The 14,742-nt window shown below is 37.0% G+C and overlaps 1 protein-coding gene across 1 annotated transcript in view; it reads right to left on the bottom strand.

The window, feature by feature from the left end:
* The window catches only part of IMMP2L (inner mitochondrial membrane peptidase subunit 2), a 972,863-nt gene that overhangs the window by 620,680 nt on the left and 337,441 nt on the right, over positions 1-14,742 (bottom strand). The window lies entirely within an intron of this gene.

A 14,742-nucleotide genomic window follows, 5' to 3' on the forward strand; every position in this document is an offset into this window, starting at 1 on the left:
CAGAAGAACCAAAAAAGAGGCTTGACAGAAGGTGAAAAACGGATCGAGTAGAGGAAGGATGGGAGGGAGCTTAGAGCGCGCAGCCTTGAGCATGCGTGGATCTTCGTCCTGGTGCTCTGCATTCATTTGGTCCAGCTATTCCTCATCTGGCTGAGCCATGGAGCAGAAATTTTGTCTTGGATGCTTCTAGAACACTCCAGTCCTCACTTTGGTGTGTTTTCATGTCTCTCATCTTATCCATAGCATGTTTCATTATAAATTTTGGACTTTCTATGATCCCTCATGGCCATCTGCTACTCCATGACATTCAGCTTTGTCTCAAATGTTAACTCGTTCTCTTGATGTGTCAAATCCACAGGTATTTTTCAGTCAGGTTGTACACAGGGCCAGTGACCTATTATCTTTGAAACAGATGCCCACTCTGAAGCCAATTGCCCATAAGGGTAATTTGATTCAAACTACTGCCATTTCCTGTACTCCCAGAGTTTTACGTAAACCAAAAGGTTATCACCTGGCCAGAATTCAGTTATTGTGGGAAAAACAGAACGGAATCACACAAATAATGAAGGGTTGTACTATTTATATTTTTCTAACATAAAATATACTATCATTACTTAGCTTTGGTAACCCTGAAAATAGAGACATCTTTTTAAAATACTGCAGTGAGGGTTTTATTTTGAAGAGACATTTTTATAAATATTCATCTTTCACCTCTGAGTGTCCATAGTGTCTTTCAAAGGTACCTTTTCCTGATTATTTAAAAAATTATATAAGAAATATTGACTAACAGTTTATGGTAATAACAACAAAATTAACGAAATCGATTATCCTTTATTTTATAATCCTTCCCACACTCCAGTAACATGTGTACTGTTAGGAACTTTACTTTCAATCCTATTAAGTAATTTAAGTAAAATTTTAAACATCACCTAAGTAAAAAAATAGCCTATTAGGAATTTCTTAGAATATTGTTCAACATCGAAAGAGAGTCTAGTATAAAGCTATGCAAATTATCATTATTTCAATAAACATCTAAGAAAACCAGAAAGAAGAAAAACCTAAACTGTAGCAATAGGGCAGATCTGGCTCAAAGACTTGTTTTGTTTGACTCATACACAAGTGTAGAAAAATTGCTTTTTAATTAACCACATGTACGTGTGTGTGTGAAATTTCACTGAAAAATGAAAATTTCAGGCTTCTAAAAATCAGAACAAAACAAAAAATCCAAATTCTGGCAAAACTGCATTCTCACATGTCAACAATCGCTTTGCACTGAGTTAAAACCTATAATCTGGCATATTCAGATCAGTCTGTCACTGTCTCCACAACTCTTCACAGTTTACTATTGGTTAAGAGAGTCTGTGGTTGCCTCCACACAGAGACATTGCACGTGTACAGAAAAAAAAAAAAATAGTACTGTTTCTTCTGCATTGCAGACACTTTCCAGATCACATAGAGGAGCCACTCTGTTCCTTAGAGAGCCTTCCATCCAAACATCCAACCATACCCTCTGCTTCAAGCCATTAAGCGTCTCACTCAGACTGAAAAAAGCTGCTAAATAACAAGCTTTCATGTTATTCTCCATGTTCAGACCCAAAATATAGTGTTTTTTCAGCCTTGGTATAGCTAACATGGCTAGCAATGAGTGACACATTTCTCTCAAACAAGATTTAGGAAGATATTCTATTTCATTTGAATATAGCCAATTTTGCATCATCAAATAAAATTTACTATACACAACAGGCAAAATAAGAAAGATACTCATTTAGTTTAACTTAAAAACCATATATATGTTCTCTCCTCTCTGAATCCTCACCTTATTTCTCTCAACAGTAAAAGAAATGTCAGACACGGAAACCATCAGACCACCCACAAAAAGGCAACTATGAAAGAGAAAGGTGTCCATCTTGAGGAAAATCTCAGAATAAACTTTGGCAAACCATTATTTTTCTCCTTTCAGAAACTTCTCTGCTCAAATTCTAGTTATTCTTTATAACACAAAGCAAGCACTGGCTCTCACATAACACTGTTCAAGTCATTCTTTTGTTACTTTTGCATTCCTCATCTATAAATGTGCTCATCAGCTTGTCAGCCAGGCTGGGAGAATTTATCCTTAATCTTCCACACTCCCTCTCGGCTAAAATTTTCTCCCAAGCCCTTAATAATTTCCTGTCTTGATTATTATAATTTCTTTTTTATTGTCCTCTTGAAATTCAAACTCTTTAAGTTATGTACAACCAGAATATGTATCTAAAATAACATTTCCCCTCACTGTCTTTTCTTCACAAATTTAACTTCATTTTCTCTTGGAAAATTCCAGTTCACCTCGAAATCACTCTGGAGACCTCGCTGCAATTATCTTCTCTGTCACAGTAGTGCAGCATCACACACCACCAGTTTTGTCATCTCACCTTCCAGGAGACCCCAAGCAGATATTCTTAAAGGTATTCTCTTTGTTAAGAGCATTGTTTTAAAATGCCTATCAAGACGGAAAAACAGGAAAACATGTGAAGGACTCCCTATAGCTGTATTTTCTTTCTTCTGTAAGAAAAAAAGGAATGATTCAAAGTGCATCCCACATTTTACATTTGCATTGAAATTTAATTTTAAGGATATGATTTCTAATAAATTGAAATTTGCAAATAAATGGTTTCTCAGGTTTAAACATCTTTTGGGCAAAAGATGAGAAGTCCAATTCTACCATATGAGGCACCAAAATATGCAAATATTAGAAAACTAACTGTATCATCAAAAGAACATGATTTTAGGCAATAAACCTTTCCACTTCAGAAGGCTTGGCTTTATGACTTTATATCCAGTCAACCACATGAGCATTCTGAAGTTTTTCAGCGAAGAAAAGTAAGCATCTTTGAGGGGGAGGGGAACAGAAAAAAAGACATCAAAGGCATGCAGATGATGTGGTTTATACAGGACTTTAAAGTAGAACCACAAATGGCATGTTTTAATTTTCACTGTAAATTTCTGGGGGGAAAATGCAGTTGTACATTCTTATCCAGGATGTTCCTCATCTATTGATACCTGTCTCTCTCATTCTCTCTCTCTCACACACAGACACACACACACATACACACACATATGCACGCATGCACTCACAGGGGAATTACAAGCTTTCTAATTGGGAACGTTTTTCTCTGCTCTTTAATCCACTATGAATGTTTATCACTAAGCTAGTTCTCCCTTTAGCTTCAGGAGGCAGCCAGTAGCCCAGCAGGGGAGAAAGAGAATCAGAGAGTCAGTTCTGGAAGGTCTCCAGGTGAGGATTAGGAGGATTTTTCCCAAAAAGCATCAGCAGCACTGAATTTAGCATCAGTGAATTTAGGCATTCACTTGACCCTCTTCATATGAATCTGCTAGAGGTATGAAAGAGGGCGTTCACTTGAGACAAAGCAATCCCACTCCTGGAGCTGGGATAAGGCTGAGCTTTTCCTGAAACATCTGTCAGGATGCTTCAGAAAGCAGAGCAGCTGCACAAAGAAAGTAGGAGTACAGAAGGGAAAGCAGCTAAGTGAAATGGATACTGAGTAGACAACTAACCAAGGTCTGCTGATCAGAATGAAAATATTGACTGAATTAGTCTACTTCCTTTGCACTTCCCAGGTGGCACTAGTGGCAAAGAACTGCCTGTCAATGTAGACAGACGTAAGAGACCTGGGTTGGATCCTTGGGTGGGGAAGATCCCCTGGAGAAGGAAATGGCAACCCACTTCAGGACTCTCACCTGGAGAATCCCATGGACAGAAGAGTCTCACAGGCTTCAATCCATAGGTCGCACAGGGTAGTTCACGACTGAGTTGACTTAGCATGCACACACTCATTCCACTTCCTTTACTTGTTCCATTTAGAAAACAACAACAGAGCCAGCTATGTATGATTAGAATTTAATTATAGTAACCAGTCCATTCTAAAGGAGATCAGTCCTGGGTATTCACTGGAAGGACTGATGCTAAAGCTGAAACCAATACTTTGGCCAACTCATGCAAAGAGTTGACTCATTGGAAAAGACTCTGATGCTGGGAGGGATTGACGGCAGGAGGAGAAGGGGACGACAGAGGATGAGATGGCTGGATGGCATCACCAACTCAATGGACATGAGTTTGAGTAAACTCCAGGAGTTGGTGATGGACAGGGAGGCCTGGCGTGCTATGATTCATGGGGTCGCATAGAGTCGAACACAATTGAGCAACTGAACTGAACTGAACTTCAGGAAATCCTTCACCTCAAAAATCATCAAACTGCAAAGTAACCACTTGCACAAAACTCTAATATAAGGCACAAAAAGAATTAGAGATGATATAACTGTCAACATTCCCCCATACTCTAGAAATCATGTATTTCTACATAATAATAAAATAATAGAAGTAAATGTCATATTTTGACAAGTTTAGATCTCTACTCTGAATTGAAGGTCTTCAAGACTTCTCTTGGAGCAAGGGTCTTACAATGCTGAAATTCAACAGTGTTTTTCATTTTTCTCACTTTCCCTTACAAAATAATGAGCTACAGAAATGTTCTTGCCTCTGTACTTTAATAAGCAGCAAAATTCAAAACACTGTGGTGGACAGGAAATTTGAATCATAAGCACAATAATAAGAATGTTCTCTCTCAGTCATCCTTTCCCTATGTGAAAATAGTTTCACCTAGCATCTATGATCTTATAAATAAACAGCAAAGTATAAACACATGTTCCAAGTTGGGAATTAAGTCACTGTGTCTGTCCTAATGTTGTCTTGCACAAGTCATGAACAAGGCATGGTAAACCAATGTTTTATGGGTCCTACCAATTTCTGTACATACATTTTTAAGCTATTCAATCCTTGTTTCACATTTGTCGTAAAAATCAGCATCTTCTGTTTGAAAGAGCTGCCAATCAAGGATGCATGTAGCAGTGCTACTGTATATTATATTTGCTACATTTAATAAAACAAAGACACAAAGTTTCAGTATAGTTTCAGAACTTTTATCAGTTGCTTCCATTATAGTGTTCAAGAGAATTGCAGCAATAAATCCCAGGCAACAAATAAAATGTCTCCCATACAGTCTTAAGAGAAATCACAGACCCATCCAAGGCTTACACATTCAGTTAGACTTAAGATATTTTTATTAACCTAACAGCCATTGTGAAAGTCTCTACTGACAGAAGATCTCCAATTAACCTACTTCATATACTTTAAGGATGGAATTCAGTGTTACTAAAATAGTTGTTGTTTCTGATTAATTATTTCAGGCTGGCCAGTTGTAGGCCAGAGCTATGTATGTCAAAGTCATTCACTTAGTTAGCAATGACACCACTGGAAATTACTTTCCTATGAACAGTTCTTGAAATCTGGGCCCTTGGCTAAAACAAGTTATTGCAAAAGAGTAATAAATCTTAGAAACTGGTGGCCTGTCTCTTCTAATACAAAATAATGAATTTTTTAAAAAAATAAGCTTCTTTTTAAAAGTTGAAATAACAACACCTTTGCAACTTGGAATATGTACACAAGTTTAAAAGTCATCTATGCTGAGCCACTGAAACTAATGAAGTCAATAAACTAATGAAAAACTAAGGAGGTTATAAAAATACTAAGAAGCATGGGTATTGGGCTGGAACGGAAAAAACTAGACCCCTGACTTACTCAATCAACTACTAATCTATGCTCTAACAGTTCAGTTCAGTTATTAATATTTAGCTGTTTATTAACTACCCTATTACTTTTAACAGGAATTTCTAAAAGTTATTATACTTTAAATATGAGATTACTGGAAGAATTTTTTTTTTTAATTTTTTAAATTTTAAAATCTTGAATTCTTACATGCGTTCCCAAACATGAACCCCCCTCCCACCTCCCTCCCCACAACATCTCTCTGGGTCATCCCCATGTACCAGCCCCAAGCATGCTGCACCCTACATCAGACATGGACTGGCGATTCAATTCTTACATGACAGTATACATGTTAGAATTCCCATTCGCCCAAATCATCCCACCCTCTCCCTCTCCCTCTGAGTCCAAAAGTCCGTTATACACATCTGTGTCTTTTTTTCCCGTCTTGCCTACAGGGTCGTCATTGCCATCTTCCTAAATTCCATATATATGTGTTAGTATACTGTATTGGTGTTTTTCTTTCTGGCTTACTTCACTCTGTATAATTGGCTCCAGTTTCATCCATCTCATCAGAACTGATTCAAATGAATTCTTTTTAACGGCTGAGTAATACTCCATTGTGTATATGTACCACAAGCCTCTTTATAAACTCTAGGTTTGATCCCTAGGTCGGGAAGATTCCCTGGAAAAGGGAATGGCTACCCACTCCTGTATTCTTGCCTGGAGAATTCCATGAACTGAGGAGCCTGGCAGGCTATAATCCATGGGGTCACAAAGAGCTGGACATGACTAACTAACACTTTCACTTTGTAAAGTCTGCAATACTGACCTGATCACAATAAAATCACAAATTCTGTGTTTTTGTTTGAGATACTGTTTCTCAAAGTGTGATCCAAAGATCACCTGTGATGCTCCCAGGCTCTTCCTAAGACCTAATGAACCACAATCTCTGGAAATTGAGACCTGCAACCCTAAATTGTAAACAAAAGTTCTAAATAAGTCTGCACTGGTTGGAGCTATTGTTTTTACCAGTGCATAAATTTTCAATGAATAGAGCTGACTTAGCACAAAATTAGCCCTCTTGATGTCATGCAATTAAGTTATAAGCTATTTGAAATAAGTAAGCTTCTATTCTTGCTTAAATATTTTTTATTAAGCTCTTATAGGATTCTTTGTCCTATGAAACAAAGAAATCATGTCTAATTCAATACGGTTGTCTCTCTGGTTTAGCTGCTGATTTTCTAGGACCTGAATGCAATATTCAACTATAAAGATTAAATAGTACCACCAAGTTAATCATGATTTTTGACTTTTTTTGTCCTGTTTTATTGTGTTTAATTTGAAAAGCTTTCTCTAATCCTTAATAGAAGTAAATGAGGTATAAACAAATCAATAAGTGATTTCAGGGTAGTTCTCGATTGATTCAGGCAATGGGAATACCATTTTAACTTCTCTTCTCAAAAGCCAACCAACAGGAATTTCTTTTCCTGGCTAATAAGAAAAGAAATTTAACAAAATAAATCCTGAATCTAATATTTAGACTATGAATTTATGCTCACAAGTATTTCTTCAAGTTCAACTAAACATCTATGTCACTATATATTGAAAGAACAAAGGAATAATGAAGTTATAAAATCACAGTTTTCCAACTACAGTAGTAACACCTGATGTAGGCAAGCACCATCAATGGATGCTAAATCTAAGGGGAAAGCTTTTATTATAAACAGGATATTTAAAACATCTCAAAGTATTTCCCTATAAATTACTTATTAATTTCCAAAGGAGAAAAGTTAAATATGGAAGAGAAATTGAATGACTCTTGAACCAAATAATAAAATAATGTCAACAATGCCTTTAATTTTTATTAAAATTAAAGTACAGAAGAACAATTTACATGCAGCTCAACATTGTTTTAAAGTGGTTTTCCTATTCTGATTAAAGTTTTATGTTTAAAATGTCTACAAGATAATGTGCTTCACAGGCTTGAGACTATCAAACATTACCACAAAGGTGACTGTATTAGCAGCTGCGTTGCATAATGATCCAGGTAACACTGTATATTTGTTTAGTTCAGCCTGTGTCATAAAGTGCTATTCATAGGTGGGAACGTAGCAAATGCTGGACTGGATGAGTTACAAGCTGGAATCAAGACTGGTGGGAGAAATATCAACAACCTCAGATATGTGGATGATAACACTCTAATGGCAGAAAGTGAAGAGGAACTAAAGAACCTCTTAATGAGGGTGAAAGAGAAGAGTGAAAAAGTTGGCCTAAGACTAAATATTAAAAAAAACTAAGACCATGGCATCCAGCCCCATCACTTCTCAAACAGAAGGGGGAAAAAGTGGGAGTAGTGACAGATTTCCTCTCCTTAGGCTCTAAAATCACAGTGGATGGTGGCTGCAGCCATGAAATCAGAAGATGACTGCTTGTTGGCAGGAAAGTACGACAAGCCTAGACAGTGTGCTGAAAAGCAAACATATCACTTTGCCAACTAAGGTCCGTACAGTCAAAGCTATGGTCTTTCCAGTAGTAAAATAGCATTGTGAAAGCTGGACCATAAAGACGGCAGAGTGCCAGAAAATTGATGCCTTCAAACTGGTGCTGGAGAAGACTTTTTAGATTCCCTTGGACAGCAAGGAGATCAAATCAGCCAGTCTTAAAAGGAATCAACCCTGAATATTCATTGAAAGGACTGATGCTGAAGCTCTAATATTTTGGTCACCTGATGCAAACAGCTGACTCATTGGAAAAGATTCTTATGCTAGGAAAGATTGAGGGCAGGAGGAGAAGAGGGCATCAGAGGGTTAGATAGCTGGATGCTATCACTGATGCAATGGATGTGAACTTGGGCAAACTTCGGGAGATGGTGAGGGACAGGTAGGCCTAGCATGCTACAGTCCATGAGGTTGTAAAGAGTTGGATATGACTGGATGACTGAACAACAACAACATACATATATATATATATATATAAAACAGAGCTAAGAATTTTAGTCAATTAAAATATGTAAATGCATTCCAAAATGATTAATGTTATCGATGCTAATAAATAATCCTTGAGAAGGATAGATCATCACTAAAATATTAGTTTTATTTCAGCCAAAAGTGCATAATCCGAATCTAATCATGAGAAAACACTAGATAAACACAAACTGAGAAACACTTAACTTCCTCTGTTCTTTACAAACATCAATGTCACAAAAACAAAGAAAGGCTAAAGAATCATCCACATGTAAAAAGCCTGAAGAGATGTTAACACGATGTCATCCTTGACTAGGGGAAATAAAAACTGCTATAAGGATATTATTGGGACAACTGACAACACTACAATAAGGATACAAGTATTTTCAGCGTTAAAGTTGAAAACTGTACTGTAATTATGTAAGAGAACGTTCTCAGTTCTAGGAAAGACACACTTAAGTATTAAAGGGTGAAGAGATATGATCAAAGCAACCTAATTCTCAAATGGTTCTGGTGAGAAAAACAATACTTTACACACACACGAATACACACACACACAAAATAGAAAGACAAAGTCTTAAGATCTGGACAAAAAAACAAATTTCTTAAATCTGTATAAATGGTTTCTGAGCATTCTTTGTACTACCATACAACTTTTATATAAGTAAAAATTGTTTCAAAATAAAAAGTAAAATCTGATCTTTACAATTTAAAAAAAAAAAGAAAGAAAATAATTTGGCATTAGGACTTAACAAAGCTGAAGAAGCATATTGAGCAGAATACAAGGCAATTCTACTTGCAGATATATATCTTAAAGAAACTCTTAACCATGTGCACAAGGAAATATATGTAAGAATGTTTCTTGTGACTTTGTTTTTTATAGCAAGAATTGGAAACAATCAAATTGTCATCAAAAATAGAATGTAACCATGAAAGCAAAAGTGTTAGTTGCTCAGTCATGTCTGAATCTATGCAATCCCAGGGACTATAGCCTGCCAGGCTCCTCTGTCCACAGGATTTCCCAAGCAAGAATACTGGAGGGGGTTGCCATCACTCCTCCAGGAGATATTCCCCACCCAGGAATGGAACCAGAGTCTTATGCATTGCAAGCAGATTCTTTACCATCTGTAGCACCAGGGAGTCATGAATTACAGCATACTCATTAATGAACACTATGCATTGAATACTTCAATCAGAGCTACATATGTTAAGATGGATAATCCTAAAGGTAATGTTGATGTGAAAAACTGTTTGTTGTCAAATGATATACAATGATACCAAATTTTGTAATGTATTAAAACATAAAAAGTACTAGAAATTTATCAGTGCAAATATATGTATCTATATATAAAAACAAGCATGATGAAAACTGAATAGTAAATTCTAAATAATAATTAACCTTGGGGAGTGACCAGTGTAACCTAGGAAGGGTACACACCAAGCTTCAATTGCCTCACAGTATTTTATTTCTGTAAGAGAAGAAGCAAACCAAAATGCTAAAATATGAGAAATCTAGATAGTGACTATATGGATATATATTATCATTGTCTATCATTTTCAGTGTTTCAAAGATATTACCTAACAAATTTTGTTTAAAGATTTTAAAAGTTCTAATTAAACAACATAAATACAGAGAAGCTCAGTTCAATCCTCTTGGCCACAAAGGAGGAACTTTGGCCACAATAAAATATAATAAACTAATGTTTAATTAATTTCTATAATATGCAAATACTCTTTGCTACTGTAAACTCATCAAAACACTTTTTCAGGAATTCACATCACATACTTCAGCCTTTTGTATTACAAATCCCATCATATGATTATAGATTAGTCAGTCAACTTTATTTTCTAATATGTTTAACTCCTCAGCAAATCTTTGTTCTCTTATTGTTTTGCCTCACATTGGCTGTAGGGTTTACTTAAGTTGTTTTCTGCAGTTCTCCCTGAAGCTGCAAATTTCATACCTGGGTTGGATGATACTTATTAAGGGTAAAAAGGTATTACCCTTCATGGTTACAACAGAATTCTGAGCAGCATCAGGGCTACATTGAGATCACAGAGCCTACGGGTCGTGGTCATTTCTTCAGCTGCACAGTATTTTTATCAAAGTGAACAGCCTGTGCAGGCATCGCATGATATGAAATGCTAACAGAAATGTGCTGCATAGACCAGGGAAAAAAGTATGAAATGTAGTTTAAATTATTACAAGAAAAGAAACAGGGCTCTACAATGGAGGAAATTGGAGATTGAAAATAGAGCATCTCAGTTTTGTTCTGCCACTCATTCCTTGTGGCCTTAAGCAACCCACACCCGCTCTCTCAACCTGGGATTACTCACACAGAGATAATGACAATGTCCTGCCAACCTCACAGTATTGGTGTGAGGCCTGAAAGAGATGACACACGCAGAAGTGCTTTGTGAACGATAAAGCATTCAAAAACCACAAAGTGTGACTGTTAGTATTCTGATCCTTTCAGAGCCAAAAAATATCCTCACAAAATGGATACAATAAAATTCTCAGAAACAGACAAGGAATATTAATTTGGTAGTTTCTGGAAGCTATGGTTTGTATGTGAGTGAGTAGATCTGCTGCAAGAAAATCTCCAAGAATATATAAATAACTGTTAAAGATATCATAATGGAACTCTGTTCAGAGTAGGATTATACAAGGAAGATGAAGGAACGTGACTGAAGTACTTCCTTCAGAAATTATTCAGAGACTGAATTAATTGGTGATTGCAATCTGTGTTAAAAGTTAAAGTGGACACTAGCTGGAAGGGAGTGGCAAGATGAAAAGCGCCAAGAATGTTTGCTTTCTTCAAAGCAGTGGTTTATAAAGCATACTCAGTGAATACCTAGGGTCCCTCAGAACCTTCTTGGAATTCACGATGGCAAAATTATTTCCATAATAACACTAAGATGCCATTTGCCTTTTTTGCTGTGTGGAAACTTGCACAGATAGTGAAAAAGCACTGAAGGAGGAATCGCTGGTGCCTTAGCACAAATCACGGCCAGGATACCAAACAGTATTAGTCATCTTTATAGTCTTCACTGGCACATACTAGCAAGCTTTATAACAAATGTTTGTCTCATATAAAGAATGTCCCTGATGAAGCAATTTAAAAAAATTCTATTATATCTCAACCCTTGACTCAATTTTTTTTTTAATTCTGTGTGATAAAATGACAAGTAAACAGAAAGCAATTGCTGCATACTAAACTATAAGAGGCATTTTAAGGAACAGTACACTTATATGTGTGTGTGTGTTTTAACTGTCAACTGAACCAGCCCTTTTTCATATAGCGTCATTTTTACTTGAAGGAACAACTGACAGACAGACTACAATTTTTCAGGCTTGGGTTTGGGGCAGACATTTTTGGTAAAGAATCTGCCTGCAATGAGGGAGACTCTGGTTTGATCCCTGGGTTAGGAAGATCACCTGGACAAGAGAATGGCTACCTACTCCAATATTCTTGCCTGGAGAATTCTATGGACAGAGGAGCCTAGTGGGCTACAGTCTGTGGGACTGCAAACAGCTGGACGCAACTGAGTGATCAACAGAGAGGTAATACTGTTGCTTCAGGGAAAACTACTGAGAATATTCATTGCCAGTAATAACATTAAGGCTTTCAAGCAGAAGTTAGAAGTTTGAAAAACTTCTAATAACCTCTGAGAGCATAACAGCTTCCCAGTGCTATATTTTCTGATTAGATTGGTGGTGATATTAAAAAATGGGATTTGTTTATGCTGTGTAATGAAATGCATCAACATCTGGAAAATCTACAAAACTCAGTGAACGAACATTTTCTAAATGACCAATAAATGACATTACAGTATTATGCCTGGGTAAAGTAACTGTTCAAAGTACATGATAGATCAATGGATTTTAAAACAAGGTACAAAAAGTTCATTAAAATGTTTATGAATAATCCTTAAGAAAGTATCACTTGTTGAATTTCAGTGCAGACCTAAAGAAGAATGTCCATGTCTTATGAAAATACTCCTCTCACTTCTCCAATCAATGAAGCGGGCTAAAACCAAAACATAGGAAATGTAGATTTAGAATGGAGTTGAGTGACGGAGTGGAAAGAAAGGAAATTATCCAATTCTATCACGATTCTTCAACAAGACCTGTGCACATTACAGTGCATATTGTACCTCTCACACTTCCATGCAATTTTGCTTCAAAAAAGAGCACTCAGAGGTGATGTTCTGTCCTAAGGTTAACTAGACCCCTTTTGTCCAATTGTGGCAAGCATCTACCCTCCCTTATCCTCTAGTCCTGTAGTCTTTTGTCAGTGTTTGACAGGTATAGAAGTATAAATGCCCAGTTCATTTAAGTTGGGTTGAAACAGTAGCATAACTCATACTACAGAAACTCCCACAAAATTTTAAACTTCAGTTGCAATTGGAGAGACTTGTGGCTCAGAGGTTAAAGTGTCTGCCTGCAATGCGGGAGACCTGGGTTTGATCCCTGGATCAGGAAGATTCCCTGGAGAAGGAAACGGCAACCCACTCCAGTATTCTTACCTAGAGAATCCCACGGACGGAGGAGCCTGGTGGGTTACAGTCCACGGGGTCCCAAAGAGTCAGACACGACTGAGTGACTTCACTTTCACTTTGCCTGAAATTACATCTCTTTTTTCCTTTCCCTGTCCTGCCCTTTCCCATTTATTACTTCTTAACTCTTCTCTCACTTTATTATTTGAAAATAAATTCTCAGTGTACCATTCTAGAGAATTCTAGTGTGTATTCTAGTAGATACTGGTATAGATTCTAGTGTAGCTTCTAGAGAATCCAACATCCAACAGCTAGTTAAAAGCCATTTACTTATTTGATCAATGCTGCTCTTTGAATTCCTGGTATATGATAATCAACTTGATTACCACAGTAATGGAAAGGTTAGTGTACAACTTCATTTTCTATCAACAAAATTCTAGCTAAATATTAAGTGAGTGAACTAGGAAGGCAGAAAGTATAACTCTGCTAACAACAACAACAACAACAAAATTCTGGTTATGGTCTTTGCTTCATTGTTTCAGAAAGTGCATGATCACATGCAACATTTCTGAGTCCTCGACATTAAAACATTCTTTTAGAAAACAGGCTACAAGCAAAAGGAAATACTAGAACAATCCTGTGATGGGACAGAAGGAATAGAAGTACATAGAACCATATGAGCAAGATGTAGGTCAAGATAATAATCAGTGGAGAGGAAATGACTGAAAACAATACCAATGTCCAGCGAGAAGGTGACTGGTGAACCGACTTCCCTAATGAAATGGGAAGGATCGGGATAAAAAGGAAGGTAATGGATAAGAAGGTAAATGAGCACCCAGAAAATACTGACGTGGAAAACAAGGCAGGGGAGGGAGTGACCAGGGAGAGGTGAGGCGAGCAGGCAACATTCAAAGGTTCCAGACTCTTCTCTGGCGCTACCAGAACAGAGAGCAGTACTCATAAGACACTACAGCCGGTTTCATAGACTAGGCACCCACACCGCCATTTCCTTCTCAGCAGTATTCCACTTAGACCAATATGCATTTTCGCACGCTCTTCTGCATTATTCCATTAACACTGTTTTTCTATCCTCTTCCCTTTTTTCTACATTTTAATTGCTCCCTAAATCATTATGTAAAGAGACCACAAACTTCGACTCTGGGCAACACACAATTCTCCAAAAATCAATAAGCGAAGAAGAAAGTTGGGGGGATATATTACATATTTTCCACCTATTTTGTTTTAGGCTTACCTTAAAAGCCAGTTTCTTTCTTTCTTTTTTTTTTAAGCACCCAAGAGAAAACACACATCATAGAAACCTGTTCTGAACAAAACTGCTATCTACCAACAATTTCCTTTGCCAGTCTCAAAGGACAGTGGTACAAAAGAATTCTAGGCATATATGTGTCTATAAAGTCAATATCTAAAGAAATAAAAACTGGGTAGAGACCTTCAATAAGACTGTTCTCATAACTCTGCCTAAGTCAGCAATGCATCCCTTTTAATACTTCAAGCATATAACATATCTGATCATGACTATGCATGTTTGTCATCTTATGTCTCTTTAAGTTTCAGTTCAGTCCACTCAGTCATGTCCGACTCTTTGTGACCCCATGGACTGCAGCACACCAGGCTTCCCTGTCCATCACCATCTCCCGGAGCTTACCCAAACTCATG

The sequence above is a fragment of the Capra hircus genome, chromosome 4, assembly GCF_001704415.2.
Source record: "Capra hircus breed San Clemente chromosome 4, ASM170441v1, whole genome shotgun sequence".
Lineage (NCBI taxonomy): Eukaryota > Metazoa > Chordata > Mammalia > Artiodactyla > Bovidae > Capra > Capra hircus.